General features: G+C 43.8%; 1 protein-coding gene across 49 annotated transcripts in view; it reads right to left on the bottom strand.

The window, feature by feature from the left end:
* Positions 1 to 20,337, bottom strand: part of MAP2 (microtubule associated protein 2) — a 249,859-nt gene that overhangs the window by 137,815 nt on the left and 91,707 nt on the right. For 29 of the 49 annotated variants that reach the window (XM_069781949.1, XM_069781971.1, XM_069781973.1 and 26 more), the window contains exons 1-2: positions 1,802 to 2,089; positions 1,369 to 1,434 (exon numbers count right to left, since the gene is read on the bottom strand). The exons of 4 other annotated variants lie outside the window; for them this stretch is intronic. The gene's annotated coding sequence lies outside the window, so the exon portion shown is untranslated. 16 more of the 49 variants (XM_069781951.1, XM_069781956.1, XM_069781952.1 and 13 more) reach the window with 9 other exon arrangements.

Here is a 20,337-nt window from a genome sequence, read left to right as displayed (position 1 = left end):
AGAGGAATGCATTGCTGCTAGCAGTGGCCCACATCCTTGCCAGTGCTGACGTTCTGGCTTGGGGTTCCTACCTGTCTGGGGACGCAGGCTGGCCATTTCAGGAGACCAGGGTTTCTCACAGAGTTATCATTACTCCTGGTTCACCCAGGCTAGAAATATAACTGCCTTTGCTGAAGAATTTCTCACCTTTTCTATTGTGGTTTTCAAAAAGCACCCTGAAACTTCAGACTAAAGACACATGCAGATTTTGATTCCTGCCCTACAAACACACATATTCCCTCCAGGTCTAAATGCAGAGCTAAGAAGTATGATCACCTAGGAAGAAAAACACATGACAAAGTCTGGTTTGGAAGGTACTGGGTGAGAACCGGCACCTGAGAAGTTAATGCAAGATGGATATACCTTTCCCTCTCTCCATCAAGGTGGAGGGAACAGATTTTCAATCCTGCCCAGATTTTTTTTTTTTTTAAGGGCACAGTCCCCACAGCATTTCAATGAGGTCTGTATTCCTTAACCACTTGACACATCTGGAAGTTCAATACAAAGAAAGTAACTTAATGTTTTTTATTCTGCAGGGTTTTATCTCACTGTTTCCCTCACAGCATCAAGGGGTTAAAGCAACCAAAGCCAAAAGGTATTAGGGGGAAGAGGATAATAAACTACTTTTCTTGGGAACTAGCAATGACACTGTCAAAAAACCCCGGTCTATTTACTTCATTTTGATATGTAGAAATAATTTCTGAATTGCCAGTGATATGTCAAAAAGCCATCAGACAGACTGCCCCACCCTGCCAGCCTACTGAAATACTGTGCATAAAAGCCCTGAGCTGATACACATGCGGTTTTTGGCAGCAGTGAACGGGTTAAAAGAAGTTTCCCTCCTCCATGAAAGCGATACAGTATGAAACCACCACTATGCTTTCTGCTGTGTGCTGTGATAGATTGTACCTGCTCCCAGCAAGCCAGTGAATTTAACTCTGTTCTTGCTGGTGCTAAAATCAGTATTAAGATGACCCCACATCCAATATGACTGGAAGCAGTTTTGCACCCCTGCTGTACTAACCCAAGACAATAGACAAGCACTCAGGTTTGTATCTCACCCTTTGGAGGCTGCAGCTGAATGCACTGATTAAATAGCTAGAGCATATGCGTACACATCAAAGATAACTTTACTGTGCTTGCCAAAACAATTTGAAAATCTATGCAAAGCTGCAACAAAACATAGTTTGACAAAATGAAGAATAACAGCTATTGTTTAAATTTAAAAAAAACACCAAACAAACAAAACCAACAAACAACAGAACCAAGCCCACACCCTGTATCACATTCATTCCCACATTCTCAAAATCACATTCAGAGGTGTCCTACCTTTTCGATCTGTGGACAAGCAGATTCCAATCAGTGCGTCACGTCCAAGACTATATACTGGAGAATCTGTTAATATAAAATAAAGGAGGGGGGAACGGGAACTGAAAATACTTAATTTTTGCTGAAAAGCAGTTTTCAGCTATGAGAAAAGTTTTTTTTCTATTATAAAAAGACATAGATGCATAAACATACCCATACAAGTATGTGTGTATGAAAGTGTGTGTGCATATAATATGCCTTATGTATGCATCAATTATATTTATAAACAAAACCACAGAAGTTTATTACCTATACATTTTAATTCATCCAGCATGCACTGCTACAGAATTTAATCTGCAGCAGACTAAATCCAAAAAACTACAGCATGAAGGTATAACTCTTTCAAATCCTCAACAAGCAAACAAAGATGACATTTTTAAAAGAAAATCATTACCAGCTATATGCTGCCATACCACAAAAGCCTATCCTTAAATAACTGCTGCATAATCATTCTCCTGGAGTGCTGTTATCCATCGGCTCGCTGCCTATCTCCAGACAGACACAGTCTGCAAGCCACCAGCTTGTATCTACCATGTGTATGTCAGGAAAAGGAAAACTGCAAATTAGAAGTAGTCCCCGCAGTGGTGAAAAGGAAAAGAGGGTGAGTGGGAGAGGAAGAGGGAGTTCACTGGCCACAGAAATTTCGAGAATGATGACAAACCAGCCGGCTCCGCCATCATCCACTTACAATAGGATGCTGCACCTCACGGCTGCTGAAGCAGTTTGTCAAGGGGTTGCTGGTATCAAATGCCTGACAAGCATTTTAATTGCATCCAACCAAGTGTGTCCCCAGGAATCAGGCCTTTAATCCTATGAATATCATCATATCATGCTTTCTTTCGTGCTGCTGCCAAACACACACAGGCACACACTGCACACAGGCAGCAGTGCACCTGGTTTCCACTGTGATGCCGATCCAAATCCTAAACAGGTTTTACGGACAGTACACACTGAAAAGGAGGTCTTGAGGGATTTAGCATTTTCTGCATTATGGATTAGGAGAGCGATTTGCTTTCCCCCTTTATTTTTCTATCTAGTGCTTCTGTTCACGTGTTGGAACCAGCTTGTCTATGCTGTTATTTGAGCCTTGCATTTGCTTATTCACCAGTGGGAAGCAAAACCAGGGAAAACACAGAAGTGCTGCAGGACTGTAGGGACGAGCATGGACCCTTCAGAACTAATACAACAGAGGAACAGGGCTCACTGCACAGTTCAGCTTGCAAATGAGTCGCTATGAGGGGTCCAGTTTTACTGCCACTATTCAGCCATCATGTCTGCCTTGATCTCACCTCCCTATTCCAAGGCTTTCTACAGAACAACGTTAATCTGAGTAGGACAAGGGACTTGTGAACTGGGAAATCACCCGTGTTTTGGGAGGAGACACAGCACAACTGGGGAGGGGCAGCAGAGAAGGAGTAGAGTAACATAAAGGAATTCTTAAAACAAGAGAGAGTGAGAAAAAGTTGAAAGATGAACTGGTTTGTTTTCGAGCATTTTAAGTTTGTAATGAAACTGCATAAGCAGCAAAGGAGCAGTCAGGAGAAACCAATGAGCCTAACCACACTCTTAAGGGCTGAAGACAAGCTTAAATTTCTCTGCAATCAGGACACACAAGCCAACTAGGTCTACTTCCCAACAGCAAGCTGGTGTTTCTCAGTCCCCGTGACAGCAGAGCCCTTGAGAGGGAAGAATGTCAAGAGGAGAAGGAAACATCTCCCTACCACAATGTTTGGGAGAGGTCCAACAAACCCCATTTACCTTTTAGAGGAACAAGGGGCTTGCAGGAGGAAGTAACAAGTCTCCCATGGATTTCCAGGGCTTCTCTCCCAAAACTTTAGGGGTAGAGGGCTGCGAAGGGATTCAATTCCCTTCTGCCTTCCCCCACAACCATGACAAGATGACTTTTCACACATCCATCAAACTCTGCATCAACCAGAAGTTCCACCCTCACTGCTATAAACAGATCCTAGTGCCTTAAAACCATCTGTCCTCACCTGACAGTTTTCCCTCACTCTCTAAATCACCGTAGCAGTGAGGAAGACAAGGAAATGGAGGAAGGTAGCCCCCAAAGACAGCCTTTATGGGACAAGGATGATGGTGGAGCAGGTACCACATGGCGGCAAAAAGGCCTTCAGAAGGAACAGAAAAAAATGACCAAGAGCAGCACTAGCACAATTCTTAGACCTTTCGTCTGAGAAAGCCTCCCATGACTCATCAGAAGGGGTGCCTGCTGCTGCCAAACCTCCCACTGCAGAGCTCATCCTCTGCAGAAACCAAGGAAACTCTAATCCTGCCCTCATCTTCCTCAGCTCCACCATTTAACAGTTGGTGCTTGTTCACAGCATTGCTACCATCACTCCCTCACTTCTACAGCTCCCCTCTACCAGCCACTCTTCCCCCAAAGCAACCAGCTCTGGGAGGTGCCAGAAACACCACCATGGAGTTGGGATGGTGGAAGGGTAGCAAAAAATCCTGAAAACTGTCCTGTAATTTCTCTCAGATGTTCCTGACGGACCTCATGTGGTTCACAAGGTACTGATACATATTGCCAGGCCACCTCCTACACATTGGAGCCCATGGCTGAATCTTCAACCAGCCATCCAAATCGCCTTCACTCTGCCCATGCAAGCACTTCCAGGGACCTGGTCTGCCAAAACTACCTATGGCAAATAGTTTCATCATAAGATACTGCAAATCAGAAACAATCTTCATAAAGTTTTTTCTGGCTGCCCTGTGCATATTCCTATAAAAGCATTTCTGGCCAGACAAATGGCACAGGAGAACAGAGGGATGAAGGGCCTAATCCAGGTAGATGCTGGAACACAGAGAACACTCAGCCCTGTCTGAGATTCAACCTCATGTTTTCCTGGCTCAGCCAGGAAAGCAGGATCAGCCACAAAGCAGACTCATCACATAAAATTAACAAACCCCAACACAGTGAAACAGGAACACTTGTGAGCAAAAAGAAAATAGAAACACTAGTAAGTTGACAGGTCAAATTCCTGGAAATGTTTAAATTATAAACTTGGGCTACACAGCATGCATTTTCAGCACCGTACCTCTCAAAGAGGAATAAAGACGTTTACAGTCTCAGTAAAGGAGGTGGCGAGACTGTGACTGAAACTTGGCCTAAACTCTGAAAGATCTTGCATGTTCGGGTGGGTTTTTCTCTTTAATTCTGACATTCATGCAAGACGGTGCACTCAGTTTCATTACTGTACTGTAGGAGAGCTTAGAAAATCCAGTTGCATACTGGGTCCTTCTGTGCAGGGTGCTGGGGAAAACAGGAGACAGCTTCTATTACAAGAGACTACTTAGAAGAGCCAAAACATCAAAAGCGGTGTCATAGTTTAACCCCAGTTGGCAACTAAGCACCACACAGCGCTCGCTCACTCCCGCCCTGGTGGGATGGGGGAGACAATCAGAAGGGTAAGAGTGAGAAAACTCATGGGTTGAGCTAAAGACAGTTTAACCAGTAAAGCAAAGGCTGCACATACAAGCAAAGCAAAACAAGGAATTCATTCACCACTCCCCATTGGCAGGCAGGTGTTCAGCCATCGCCAGGAAAGCAGGGCTCCATCACGTGTAACGGTTACTTGGGAAGACGAATGCCATCACTCTGAGCGTCCCCCCCCTTCCTTCTTCTTCCCCCAGCTTTATAGGCTGAGCATGACGTCATATGGTCTGGGATATCCCTTAGGTCAGTTGGGGTCAGCTGTCCCAGCCGTGTCCCCTCCCAACTGCTTGCGCACCCCCAGCCTCCTCACTGTTGGGGTGGTGTGAGAAGCAGAAGAGGCCTTGGCTCTGTGTAAGCACTTCTCAGCAATAACAAAAACATCCCTGAATTATCAACACTGTTCCCAGCACAAATCCAAAACGCAGCCCCACACTAGCTACCATGAAGAAACTTAACTCTATCCCAGCCAAAACCAGCATAAAAGGGTAGTAGCATCATTCTCCTCATTTTCAGGATAATGAAAAAAATAACAATTAAGGGGCTTGGACTTGCCCAAGGTCACACACAAACTCTGTTGCCAAGCCAAGCCAGAACACCCTCCTAGAGCCTCAGCCTAAGATCTTTCCACCCAAACCACTGCTGAAATCTTGCAACCAGCCTTTAACAAAGGACTTGGGGGTCGGTTGCTTCTCTTTTAGCAAAGACTGGGTGAACGTTTTATGCAATGCCTAAAATAGCATCCAATATCATCAGTGATGTAGATTAAGAAGAGTAAGTCTACTGAACAGAAACTGCACCACTGTGGTAAAAATAGCCCTGGAACAGGGAATTTTCTTTTTATTCGCTATTGTCTTACCACTTATAACAGTGCTGGGGATGGCTGCCTGCTGGAGAGGCTGAGAGGAGATGGATGCTTCACCAGACTGTACATACTGCCTGTTCTTCAGCAGTGGTAATAAACATGAGGCTACCCTATTCTACCAGCCATTTGAGGGACAACCTTGCTTTTCTTTTTCTCCCTCCTTGAGGGGGGAAAAACAGAATAGAAGGGCATGAATTAATTCTGGAAAAACACATGCAGTATAGCACCCTAGCTCTTTCACTAGGGCTACACCATGAGGAAGGCTGAGGCTGGAGTCACCGTCTGTATCTCTATGGTTACTGATAACGGAGAGGACGAAGGGTGGGGAAGAGGTAAGGAAAAGCTGCAGGCTGAGTTAGCAGCTTCCATGGCTAACAAGGTGCAAAGGATTTCAAGGCAGGTGAGGAATTTTCAAGATGCAGGGAGGCCCTGCTTTTGTTTTTAGTCTCCCCCCGAAAGAATGAGTGTGCAAGAGCTGATCTACCCACCTCATGCAGCCAGACCCTCCAGAGCCTTTTCAGTCATGCCATTTCCTTTACACCAGCAGTGCCCCCAGCTTTGTATCCATAGCAGATTTCAACATCTTTACAGAACTTACCTGTCCTTCCTCCCAGGCTACCAATAAAACAGGCCTGTGCTGGTGTCACTGCCCTTCCCCAGCATCCATGCAAATGCATCCCTTCACGCCAAGTATCATGGCCAGCTCTCTTGCACCCAATATGGGCGTCTGTGCAGCATGCTTATAGAAACAAGCCTTCAAAACCCAGGCAAATTATGTCCTCTTTCCCCTATCTCAGCTTACTTGTTTTAAACCTGTCAGACAGATATTTTCAGGCACGATCTCTCTTTTGTGAATCCAAGTTGACTCTCCTCAACTAAATAATAGATATGAGGAATACCTAGAAAGGGATCTCTTATTTCCATTTCACTCTGTGCCAGCATGTCACTGAAATGAAGCTGGAGAATGTAGAATATTCAAATCCTCTCAGGCCTGTTTTTCAGAACAACGAATTCTGCTCAGAACGTTTTGAAGCTACCAGATAAATGTATTCTTGGGTTTTCTTAGGAAATTCTTGGCTTCCAGCTTAGAGACCAGTGAGAACAAAAGAGTAAAAGCAAAATTCATGAAAGAGTTTGTTAGCCCCCAAAACTTTGTCTGTATATGTGTTATAGTTACTAGTAACAGCTGCAACACAAGCTTTTATATAATAACCCCATAATAAACCATCACCTCTGTCCTGGGTACTACACATGGAAGGGAACAGTGCAGTCTCACGGCTCATTCAGCCCGCTGCTTCAGTGGCAGCTGGGCAAAACACCCCAAGCTCAAAATCTACCCACAGAGGAAAAGCAAAAAGTAAAGAGATGAGTGAGTAGTCACACCCCAAATTTTGACATGGCAGAAGCAAACCTCCATCTCACAGAACCACTGAAACATCACTAAACTCATCTGATGTGCCCCCATCAGCACAGCTTGCAAATGCCTTGTCACCAGCACATTGGTCCCAGTGATTTCCCCACTGCCCCTGAAAGACATTGTCCATTTTCAGTTGGTTCCCTGAGCCTGCAATATCAGAAACAATTGATAGCACCAACACTCCTGCCGAAACCAATGCCACTTGAGAGTACCATGACTTTCCACAGATTGCTGAACTGCACACATCCATGAGCACAATGTCTTCAGAGACTGCAAGATAGACCTGTGCAATCAACACTGCATTATTTGGAGGCTCAAAGATTATACGAGCTAACACAAAGCTCCTCTCTGACAGTCCTGAGCTACTGGAGTGTCTACAATAGATTCATTACTGTTTTAAACATGTAGGTGAAAGAGGTGGGTTTATTCTTCTTTTCCATTTTTATTTCGTCTTTAATTCCACTTCCTGCAGGGAGCTAAACTGCATAGTTTTGCATTACCACATAAAGTAGTAGCTGTAGTGTTACAGCCACAACAAACTAAGGTCATAAAGGAAAGCAAGTTTTCAGGGAATAGTATTTGCTCTTATCAGAGCAGTGCTGGTACACACTGCAGTCAAAACACAAATTATAATTAATCCTCTGGTGTACCTAAGGGTACCATTTTTCCTACAAATCCTCCCTCACACACCAACAAGAGATGGAGGCAACTCCCACGGCCACCACAAGCACCAAGTCCTGTGAGGGACTCAGGATTCACAACCGCCCCCGAGATAAATGGGAGAGTAAGGTTTTGTCAGCCTCTCAGAAACTGAGTTTTTTCTGAATGAAAATTAAGACTTAAGCGTGTCAGAAAAAGGCAATGATAGACTGACAGAGTTTAAAACAATGCTTGTGGTGTTGCCTTGACTGTTACAAGGTAATCAACTGTTTTTGTAATTCCAGTTCTCAAAATACCCCTTGCCACTACCTGGCTCTTTGCCCCAAGGCCTCCTTCCAGCTCTTTTCCAAATGCTGCTTTGTTCTCACTCCTCCTGTTCCATTTGTTTCCCACTCTTCCCCCTTTGCTTCCATCACTGCCCTCTCTCTTCATGCATCCTTCCTTTACCTCCCTCTTTCTGACACCTCCCCCTAACAACACTTGCATCCCCCCAACAGATAAAGGACACAGAAAAGTCAAAGGCCTGAACAGCATGTGCTGCATGACATCTGTTGAGCATTGTGTTACTTATTCTGCTTGCCTGCATTGGTCCTTCCTCCACAGCTTCATCCTGTCTTTAGGGGCAATTCTGCCCTTTGCTTTCTGCTTGCAGAGGAAAGGAAAGTGATTGCCCAACACACTCACATAAATTCCTGCTTCAGAGAGATGCTTAAAGCAGGCTCCTAAAGCTGTAGGATCCAAATCCACCCATTCATGATGAAAACCATGGTCAACTTTCCTGTTATGCCTCTGCCTAGACTGAGACACACACTCCAGAGAGCATGTAACGGTTGGTACCATCTAGTTCAACCCCAGCCTTAACCTCAACTTAGCCACAGGTGTTCTGGTACCCTTGAGTACACATAGCCCTTGTCCCAGTGGGTGTCCACATGAAAGCCTGTCATACCATGTGCATCTTAGAGACACACTGAGTGTTTCTCCATCCTATCACATGGTTTATGACTAAAAAAATACTGCAGATTCAAACCCTACCACTACTTTTCATCTTTCATCTCTTCAGGCCTACCAGTGAGGTGATGAAACAAGACAAAAACTTGCTTACAGTAAAATATCACAGCTACTGTGACAGAATTTATTCAAATGTCAGTTTGTACTTCACTTAATCATGTAACCTAATGTTTTTCAATTAACTGTCATGTCACACCTCATAACAGAACCTTTAGTTATTATTCTGTATTAAATTTATAAATAAAATATTTTAAATTAATGAATCATTTGTTGAATCAGATTTTGCAGGGCATACAATTAAAATATAAACTCTGAGCTGGCATGGCCTTAAACATATATAAAGCAATAATTGCAATGTAAAATACACAAATTTATCTGTTTTGTCTAATCATAGGCTTTGGGCAGTATTTCAATTTAAAACCCATTTATATTTAGGACAATGTGTAAGCAAACATTTAAGTTCTTTTTCAGTCAGTGGGACATTGGCACGTAGTGAAATGCAGTACTGAAAATAGAGGTTTTCCTGAAATGGGTCTGTGTCTGTGATCCCTTTCAGAGAAAAGGTATTTTCTCCTTCATTTTCATAACCTAATTTAAAGACCAATCTTTTTTCAGAGATATTTTCCCTAGCAGCTAAGTACTGCCTTCCTAAAAGCTGCCAGCTAGTTATTTTCTTCCATGTCCACACTTCCCTTCCAAGAAATTAAAAAAAAAATTGGTTAGCCCTAATAACTCACTGCTTTTCCTGGACAGCAAAACCAACCAGACAGGCAATAGAAATTGCAGTAACATGTAGTAACATGTAGCAGAATGGTTTGAACAGCTTCTCACTTAGCAGCGCTTTATGTAAGAAAGGCAGTCAGGCAGAAACACATGGAAGAGCTACCAGCAGCTGAGCCACGCAGAGGGGAAGCAGCTCTGTCCTCACTACAAAGGAGAGACAACAAAAGCCGCCTTATGAGAATGCTGCTGACTAGACAGCCTGACCCACATGGGCGTAGATGTGACACTGTGCCAGCATGATGCAACAGCTTATTCCCTCTTCGCATGGGCATCCAGGTCCTTGGCATGGAGATGAGCCTGTCCAATAGCTGTCCTTCACAGACTGCAGATTTCCAGTAAAACCAACCGTAATTAATAGCCACTTAGACCTGTAAGACAAGGCCCAGCTTAAAACCACCAGAAGCCCTTCCTTGTCTTCAGTCATTTGGATTAGAACTTGTATTTCACACACACTCTTGAAGCGCTTCAGACAAAGGCAAGGAGGGCTGGCAGTGTGTGCGCTGCGTGTTACAGATACCCTCTTTGCAGAGGACCCTGTTGCAAAGGGCTTCTTAATGGATTTTGACTGTTGCATTTACTGTGAAATGAACATAGCAGATACTACAGGCTAATTCATTAGCTACTTGTGATTGATTCTTGTTTTCATCACCATAAAAGCAGATTTCCTGTGGTTAACAAAATGATCCTGATTCCCTCTTTGCTTACACACATTTAAGTTGGCCACAGCTCCACTGAGCCCACAGCAGATGCCACATCAAGACTAAAATAGGTTTAATGACTGGAGACTTGGATTGCGTAACTTAAACATAGGTTTCATTCACCCTGGTCTCACAGCACTGTCCAAAATTATTTTCAAGCTCTTTGTACACGAGAATTACTTCCCTCATCTCTACCAGGTAGTTGCCTCAAGGGTGAAAAGCAGCAGCTGTTTAACAGCACTCAGTTACACTGCCCATGAGCTCAGGGTACAAAGAGAAGAGTGCCACATCCAATTGCCATCACTAGGGAGACTTTTGGGAGGTGTAACATGATTATAGTCAAATCTGGTTTATCAGAATGGGATGGAAAACAAGAAAGTCATTAGGCAAAATGGAATTTCAGATAAGTGAAGGACCTTGGAACTTATCTGATATACCTCAAGGGACGTGACCTTCTTCTAGATGAAGTAGTACTTTGATCAATGGCATTTTAGATGACAGGCCCAAACAGCAGCACTGCCAGTAAGTTAGGGAACTTCTGCTGTTTCAACAACTGCCAGAGGAATTCTTGCTACTGTAAGCCATCCAGATACTGGTTTACACTGTATTCAAAGGACGGTACTGTTTAGCAGAGTGATCCCACAGCAACACTAGGGCACCAATGAAAATATGATCTGGAATTAAAAGGGGAGAAGGCAGAAGTGAGGGCAGAGAGAGAAACTGCCAGTCTCGGCTCCTCTACCATCCTACCTGGGTTTGGAGGATTTCCATTCAGATTGGCAGGCAATGGAAGAAAGCACGGACAGCTCAAAAGATAAGGGTTTATACTGTGTGCAAGGCTCCTGAGATACACAGAACCAGAAAGGAAAGACAGAAATAAGAGAGTTTAGCAGCTTTAATGACAAAGTCTGCCAGTACAGAAGAAGAATACGCTAAGCCTTTTAAAGAGCCTGAATACTCAAAAATCATACAAAAGCCAGAGACAAACATCATGTAATTAAGGGGCAGCAAAAGCACAGGAATATAATCAGAAAAGCTAAGGAACAAAATGAATTACAATTAGCAAGGAACATAAAGGCAACCAAAAAAGATTCAATACAATCTGAAAAGCAGACAGGCCAAGTCATGGTTCAGCAGAGAGGCACAGCAAAGATGATGCACAGAAGGATACGATTCAACATATTCAACATTTGCCCCAATTTTCACAAGTAAGAGTAACAGTGAGCAAATACTGCATGCAATCAATTTTAAAAAGAAGCAGAACCTCAGGTCAGAATAGGAAAGAGCAGCTTAAGAAACACTCAAAACAAGATATACTCAGCTAAGAAAATTGTGTGAATCCTCCCTGACTCAAGAAGAGTATTTAAGGTTTCAGAACAGATCAGAGAGAAAATCAAACATCGCACTCTCTCTTGAAAGGAAGCCATGGGAAATTACAAACCAGTCTGTTAAACCTCATCCTTGCAAAGATTTTGGAAAAAATAAACAAGTAGTTTACAGGCACCTGCAGGACAAGAGCATGACTGAAAAAATACTGCTGGCAATATGAGTTTGTCAATAACAAATCCCAACAAATTAATCTCATTCCCTCTTGATTTTGCATTTATAAAATTTGGGTTTGACCCCAAGTTGGAATGAGCTTGCAACGCTTAGGAAAACATCTTCAAAAACTAAGATCATTGCAGCATACTGCAGAGCATCTCCCAAATCTAAAAGCAGGAAATCAAGAAAGAAAAGGACTGAACAGCATATTGAGAGACAAGGCCTCAAACACATAACTAGACAAATCAGGACTAAGTAGCTAGGCAGTAGCTTGGCAGGAAAAGGCTTACTGTGGGCAAAAAAAGACAAATCACAGTTTTATTTATCCTAATGGGGATGCTGTCCCTAAAACACTGGGATAATTATTCCATTTTCTTTGTTGGTGGTGATGTCTCAGCTGGAGAAGTGCCAAAATTTGGGGTTTGCACAGTAAGAAAGATATTGGCAAACTGGGGAGAGTCCAGATATAAGCAAAAGGGAGAGTTTGGGAAAACATTCTTCTGATCTTTCCTTGTAAAGCACATGTTTTCAGATAGGTTTCCCTAAAGTACAGAAAATCAAACCGCAATAAAAATCTTCCAGGGTATATAATTTGTGAAGATAAAGCAAGCAAGCAATTACATTCTAAATTGGGGGTGTGTGTGTGTGTGTGCAGATAAAAGGAATTCACTGGGCCAAATAAAAGCAAAGATGATTTTTTGGTGTGGTATTTAAAAAAAACTGCTACTGAGGAAGGTCAAACAAATTATTTATGTACTTATTTTTATAAAAAGAGCACCAAGGACAGTGCCTAGACATGCTGGTATCCTCCTTGGAGTGAATGAGGATCCTGTTGTCCTATCCTACAGGCACCTGGTTTCTATAACCATGCAACTGTGCATAGATTGGGCAACTGGTACAGCCCCCAGCAAAATTCACCTGGGCCACAGGACTGACTTATATTGCCTTCTCTCGATCCTTCAGCAGCCTTCTCGAGAAGCCAAAGCAGGATTACTGGTGCAGAGCATGGCACTGCACCAACATTGCTCCCTCCACAGCTCTCTAATCTGGGCCAGACATGGTGCTGGGGACCTCAGCCTCAGCCCCAATCTGCTGTTAGGGCTTAGAGAGCCACAAGGCCTACAGCTCCAGGGACACTGGGGTTGGAAACGGCATGCCAAGGAGAACACAGCACTGCACCAACACTACATTAACATGGTCTCTCAGAGGACAAGGCAGGTATGACAAGCCCTGCAGCTCTTCCACATGAATCCCACCTACTGCTCCCCTCTTTGCTGCTGGAGCACCTCAGTGGGGTGGGGAGGGCACCAAGGCTGGCCCTTGCCTCTCCACAGTGCCATTGAGATCATATGTTAGGGTCTGGGAGCAAACAGTTTTACTGGGTTTGTGACCTGCCATCCCCCAAGACTTCCCACTGGTCCACAGAGTGGGACTGGTTCAGATGAAGTTGTTCGTCCACTTGTTAACATCAAAGTAGAGACTGAAGAACACAGATGCTCCCAGCGTTTGCAAGAAGGTTCCCTACCTCTTTTTAAAAGGTTTCAGAATCAAACTCCGTCTTTGGGGCACGACAGCTCTTATATTTGAGCAAAGAAAACAAGCAACGATGCGGAACCTGTGAGTGAAAAACCAGGAGAGCAACACTATTAAAAAAGACGGCAAAAGGAGCGAAGAGGAGAGAATAAATGGAATAACTAATACACATTTGCTCCAAGGTTCTCTCTGCACCAATTGGCAAAAAGAATACAACTGAATCATTAATAATTGAAGGAACTTGAAGACAAAGGCATTTTCGGCCAACATTAGATAAAGGGATGAAAGAAGGCTGTAACAGGAATTCTGATGATGGTATCATTTGGGGGGGCTGGGAAGGAGGGGGTTATATTTAAAAGAAATGGTTCCTTTGTAAAATGAGAGCAAGCATTCTCATTACTAATGCAGGCAGATGCATCTGAAAGACCTTATTCAGCTGATGGTGTCACCAAACACCCTTTTCAACACAAGCTCTACACTAACAATATTAAACAAGGACAGGAGACTGCTGTAGCAAAATATAAAGTGTCACTTGTTTATATTTTTTTAGCCTTATAAATCATTAAAGGATGAATATTAACAAGCATCCAGCTTTCTGAGCTTTTCTTAACTCTGATGATTCTCTGCACGTAGTTGATGGGAGCTTGAGCTTTCATTGCTTTTGGAAGTTGGCCCTGCAGAACAAGTCAGGATCAACATTACTAGCAAAACACACTCGGTATCTCTTCTTAGGAGCCAAATCTTGGACAGCGGAATTTCCACCATTATCTTTAAAGGCCATCAGCAGTGGAGTCAGGCACATTCACATCTGCCTCTGGTTCAAAGTCTTGAGTTTTGCACAAGACAGTTTCTGAGCAACCAAACTGTGCAGAGACAAACAAAGGGCATGTTAATTTTACTGGCTTGCTGTCATATGTTGGGGGAAAGATGTTAATGAAAACTCAGTAAGACTGAAATACATTCTTTTCATCATAAAGAATAAAAAATTACAACTTCAAAAACAGTACAGAAAAGATCAGATTAGATAAATTTCCCAGGAGGAGGGAAGGAATAAAAAAACCCCCTCACAACTCTGCATCATCTGCAGAAAGGGGTAATAGGAACCCACCATGAACCAAAAGCTCACACTATCAGGGTAACCAACTCCAAACTATTGATATATTCACCCAAAAAGCTATTCTTGCAAACCTTTCCAAGCCCCAGGAATATGGTAGTGCAAACTACAAGGGCATTTTCAGAATTACACTATAACATCATCACTCACCACAGCTAAAGTTGATGGGAAACAACCAAGCCACTACTCTGCAAGAAGTTAAGACAGAAAATGCAACAGAGCACCACAACATAGCACAACCTGTCTGTAGCCTCAGCTGAACAAAAGCCATAAACAGCTGGAGGGTGGCCCTCCTGCAACTGTTCACACCCAGAGGACTTCTTCCAAACTCCATATAAAGACTGTATTTTCTTGTCTGCTAGCTTTGCTCAAGCCACCTTCTGGTGTCCTCTGAATATCCCCACTGCCATCAGCAGGATGACTGGAGCTGTAAGTCACTCGACCCAGGTAAACATGGCAGGACAGACCCTACAGAGCCTGTTCTTTGCTGTACTTTGCAGGTACAAGCATGGAGCCACAGAAACGGAATGGACAGAACCAGTTTATGAGGACAGTGGGGGTTTTTTTGCATTACCTTCTTTTAGTTGCTGGAGATCTCTAACATGTAGACTCACCTCTGTACCTCCTGGCTTTTGGGCACTATGTTATTCTCATGAGTCTCCCTGGGATCACTTCTTCTTGCAGATCTTGCTGCAAGCTTGGAAACACTTAGCCTGCTGTGCCACAGCTCAGCAATGTTTCAGTGAGCAGAGAGGGAGCTCCAGGGGTCATTTACCCCACTCGCCTCAGTACAAGTCTCCCCCAAAGACACACACCTCCCACAACTGAGCCTTGACTTTACCTCAGACTAGAAACCAAACCCCAAGACAACTGAAGTACATTAAACTTGGGATTCACCTCACTTAATAGCAGCCCTTATTCATAGGGCTTGCAAATTGCCTAATATTTTGTACTGCCTTCATTAATCATTTTTGCTTTCCAGCCAATGCAAACCAAAAACGTCAGAACTTGGACAACTGGCAACATCATCCTTCAACATTTCGTTGCTTACACTCAGACATAAATCTTCTGCCTGACAGAGCTTTCACAGGGCAAGACATTAGTGGAAAAGGAATGGGGTTTCATTATAGGATTTATTCCCTATTCATTGTGAGGTTTTTAGAGACAAAATCAGCCTGTGTGTTCATTTGGAAACTACCAATCCTCTCCCCAACTTAATTTCTTATTTCTTATTCTTTCCAATTCAGAGACTAAATTTTGAAGAACAGAGAAAGAAATATTTATTGCACTTCTTAATAAAGGGAAACCATGAAAATTCATTATTAAATCATGAACAGCTTTACTAATAAAAAAAAATACATGGCCATGCCAAAATAACCAGCTTTCGCACATAAAAAAACCAGCATGCAAACAAAACACAAGTGACGTACATCTGCTGCAGAAAGTTGCAGGTCAAGAGTTAGAAAATTCACATCTGGTAAGGCTGCCTGAGCCTTTGTTAACTTGTGATATTTCTCCAGGATATTTTGATTCTTTGCTACAAGATGTCTTCTGTTGAGGCCATCAAAGGACTGGAAGCTCTAGAAAAACTCACACTAAGTGTTTCTCAAACAGCATCCACTGCTTAGACCTGTATGCTGGAAATCATCTGAGCTTTAACTACTGCAATGCTGGAAACACACTTTTCTTCCAGCCCTTTTTGTTCCCCCAGCAGATTGTATTTGCTGATCCTTCTTGCTGGATCTAGGCCACTTCCAATTGCTGATGCCCATTATTCTATCAGTAAGGGGCCCTAATGAAACCAGCTTTCTCAAAACTGATTTTCTTTCTGCCGCTGTTCCCCACTCTTACATTCACTTGATTTCTTCTCTGTTCTTCAGCTGCTCCTGAGGGCAGGGTTCAACGCCACAGAGGCAAGGCACTTAAGGAGCATATGCCAGGGTTCAGTGAAAGACACCATCAGGATGAAAGGACTTTCTTTACCTTACACCTTTTGGAGAGACTCGGAGTACCTTCTCAGTAAAAAGACATCTCTACACATGCCCCATCTACTGATTGTCAAACAGACCACCTGATTCTTGTCTCTTACCTTTCCCAACTTCCAAAATACTCTGTTACTCTAGATTTTGACAGGATCTATCAATCATTAAACACAGTTAAAAGCTGTGAATAGTTAGAAGTAGTCAAATATTAAAAAAAAAATTAAATAAAGGGAGAAACCAAGTGTAGGAGCCTTCTCTATATTAAGCTATATTTTATTAATAAGTATACACACACACATTGGTTCAGATTGACTCCAACATATAGCCAAGACAGAAATAACTGAACACTATGTTAATTTGTTATGCCTTGGTAGAAATTATTTTACATTCCAGTAACTTGCAAAACAAGTCACTGTGACCAGCAAATGCCTTCTACCCTGCAACAAGCAATCTGATGAGCAGAAGGCAGAGTGCAAAAGGCAGGTATCACTTGAAGGTAAAAGTGTCCTGATAGCATGCCCCTAATATCCATGTACTGAGCAGGTGCTTGCCATCTGATAGAGAACTTGGAGAACAGATAAACTAAAAAGCTTAAGGCCTTTTTTGCTATTGCATTTTATTTTTATTCAACTACTACTCCACATGTTACTATTTAATTTCTATGGCTCAAGGTTTTGCCCCTTTAAAAGACCAAAAGACTCTCTCATCCTGAATTAATCTTTCATTCCTGAAAAGCACTGGACTGAATCTCCTTAATTCCCCCTGGGTACACCAAGGGTAGTGACAGCTGATCCTTGCCTGCGCTGCCCAGTCAATTATTATTTTCCTCCTGAAGCCCACAAAGACTCTTCAGGAGTGAAAGCTCTCTCAGTGCGACGGCACTGCACAAACACCTGCTAAGAAATGAATGCATGAGACGAGATAATGGGTGGGAGGAGGAAAGAGGCTGTAAGGGGCAAAGTAGCTCACTGGAACCAGAGGCAAGAGCCCACTCCAGCTCCTGCATCGCTGCCCTGACTTCCAGAAACTGCGTGAGAAAAGATTTCCTGCAACCCCCATATTTGGTCTTGCTTACCCACTAGCAGGGAAAAGGATTATTGTACTGTTTACATTTTATCTACACTGCAGCAGCTTGAGGCCTCAGTCCCAAACCACCCCCAGAGTACTAGGTACTGCATCTGCTTGCACAGAGCTTATCAGATGCACAGCAAAAAACCAACAATGTAGATACAGATGGACAACACCTGTCAGCTGCAGGATGGAGTAGCGTCGCAGCTGGGACCTGTTGATGCACTTTCAGCTGGCACTGCATGACATGGGAGTCCTCCAAGGACAGCACAGTGGTTTGGCTGCCACAAGATGCTTCCTTGCATCTCCCAATCCACGTGGAGGGAAAGCAGGAAAGAAAGCAAAGAGGATGCAGCTTGAAAATTGGCATCAAGTGCATTATGGACTGAGAACATGAGACACACCCCCCCACCCTCAAACAAAATCCCTGTAAGCGGAGAGCAGTCAGGTCCAATCAACTTACAGTTCATGCTGACCTTGGCCAACAAATCTAATGTCTCTACCAGTCTCTCTCAGTGAAAGACTGCCAAAGCCCTGATGTAGCCAGGTCTCTTTAAGCTCTTAAAAACTGAAGACTAGCCCACAGATTCCTTTAAGATAAGAAAAATAGAAAAAAAAATTGATTTGAAAAAATAATAATTACGTCTTACCCGGAGATTCAGAGAAATGACACTGCGCTAAGTGAAGCCCAACCCTACATCAATGTCCTGCTGAAAGCCTGGCTGCTCCCAGGGAAGAGCAGATCTGAGCAAAGCCTGACCTGAGGGACCAGAGTTTGGGAAGAGAGGGGAGGGGCCCCTCCAGGCAAACCTCTCCCCCGCGAGCTCCCAGCAGCAGCAGAGGCTCCAATGGAAAGGCCCAGCATTCGCCAACAAGGGATAGATAGCACAGAGCAAAGCCCAAGCTGACAAATAGGCTTATTCGTTTGCTTGCTGTTTATTATGTATAAACACGGTGCCATCTGCTTTACTATACCCTTCAAAAGGCTGTAGTAGCAAGGAGGAAGGCAGCCTGTTTGCCATCCTCCCGCTGTGAAGCACGGGCAAGGCAGGCTGGCTCTGTGCGGAGGGGAGGCTGCCCCCTTCCTGAGAGCACTTGCGCTGAAGGGGCTAAGGTGCAGGGTGGGCAGGGAAGAACAGAGCCAGAGGAAGAAGACTAGAAAATGGCTGAAAAAAGCAGAGAACTCTCATCTCACATGGCTGGGTGACTTGCAGCCCCATCACAGGCTGAGCGCTGGCACTGCCAGCAAGGGGAAACGGGGAGACTGCAGAGTCAGGAGGGAAGTGGGATTTCACCCGTGCTCAGGAGAACGCCCGTTATCCTGGTTGTAACCAGAGCGTCGACGGAGCTGGATGATGCTTACTGGCACGCAGCCCTTGGCAGCCTGGCTGCTCCAGCACCCTTGGTGAGAGGAGGAAACCCACGGTCCTGCAACTTTGCAGGACACAAAAGTCACTGCTTCCAGGGTCAGTTCTCCTTCTTCTAAAAGGGTCATTCCCTGGACTAAGGGAAACTACCCTGGTGTCAAAGCACTAAGTAAGATTGAGGCCCAGGTCCCCGAAGAAGTTTGTTTACTAATTTCAGAGCTGGGTGGCTTCAAACAAGGAGACACAACAACCTTAGAAAGGGCACCTTGAGGTTGCCACCAAATGCAACAAAGCTGCAAGCTATGGCACTGTTCACTGAACATGTGCACATCTCACGTGGTTTGGGGGATCCCAGTATTAGATCAATCACTCATCGCATCCCACCACCGATTACTGCCATCCTCTCCCCCACATACACCCAGCCTGAGTAGTTGGTAAAGCCTCAGTGCAGCCCTGTGGAATCAAGTGCTAGAGAACTTCTTTTATATATATGTATGTATGTATGTGTGTATATATATACACACCCCACATAACTGTGAAACACCCCATCTGCTCACGTTACAACACTTTAAACGCATGGAATTAACTGAACTGAAATGGCATAAGGATCTGGATCATTCAGTGTCTTTTTCCCCGACTCCCACTATTTCCACCTTCCTCTCACCCTAACATATGGAATGCCATATGAATTACTGAATGGATCATGCTAAAACTGGAGTCTGTAAAATCTATTTTTAATACAGATTACAGGGGGATATTGTCAGTCCATGGCGCAGCATTGTTTGCCTTACAAGCTTGGTCTGTCACTACTTCTGGCAAGCCCTACTTCCAGTGCTGACAACTAATCTCCAAACTCTTAAATATTTTTCCTTGGTGCTCTGAAATAAAACTCAGTTTCCTTCCAAGTTCCTTGGCAGGAACTTTGCAGGAATAGCAGGTCAGGCGAGAGTTAGTGCACTGCAGTTATTCCAGCCTGCCACTGCCCTTCTGAAGTAGATGCCTGACAAGGATGCCCAGTTTTCACTGTCAAAGCTACCAAGGTATTTATTAATCAAACATGTAGGGCTGTTAACCTGGGCTTCCATGAAATGCCATTGAGACACACATAAATCATGTGCTGCCCCAAGAAATCGCTAGAGAAGAGTCTATACGTTTTTTTTGTCCTCTGGTACAAACCAGGAGGGTACACAGCTTTTTCACCCCCTCACTGAAAGCCCCTCCACCTTAAGGAGCCACAACACCACAGTCAAATCCTTGGCAGGAGAAATTGGAGCAATCTCGTTTGTTTATATGCTGATAATTAAATCCTGATGCAAAGCTAGGGAGATTCACAGTAGAGATCCATCAGCAGACAGACACAAAAATATAAAATCTCTTTACAAGGCCACAGCAAGCTCTACTGGGCATCTTACAGCCAAGGCAGGTCAGGTCAGCCAGGT

This window comes from Haliaeetus albicilla, chromosome 4 (genome assembly GCF_947461875.1).
Source record: "Haliaeetus albicilla chromosome 4, bHalAlb1.1, whole genome shotgun sequence".
Lineage (NCBI taxonomy): Eukaryota > Metazoa > Chordata > Aves > Accipitriformes > Accipitridae > Haliaeetus > Haliaeetus albicilla.
Note: the sequence above shows the minus strand (reverse complement) of the source record. Positions and strands in the feature narration are given on the sequence as shown.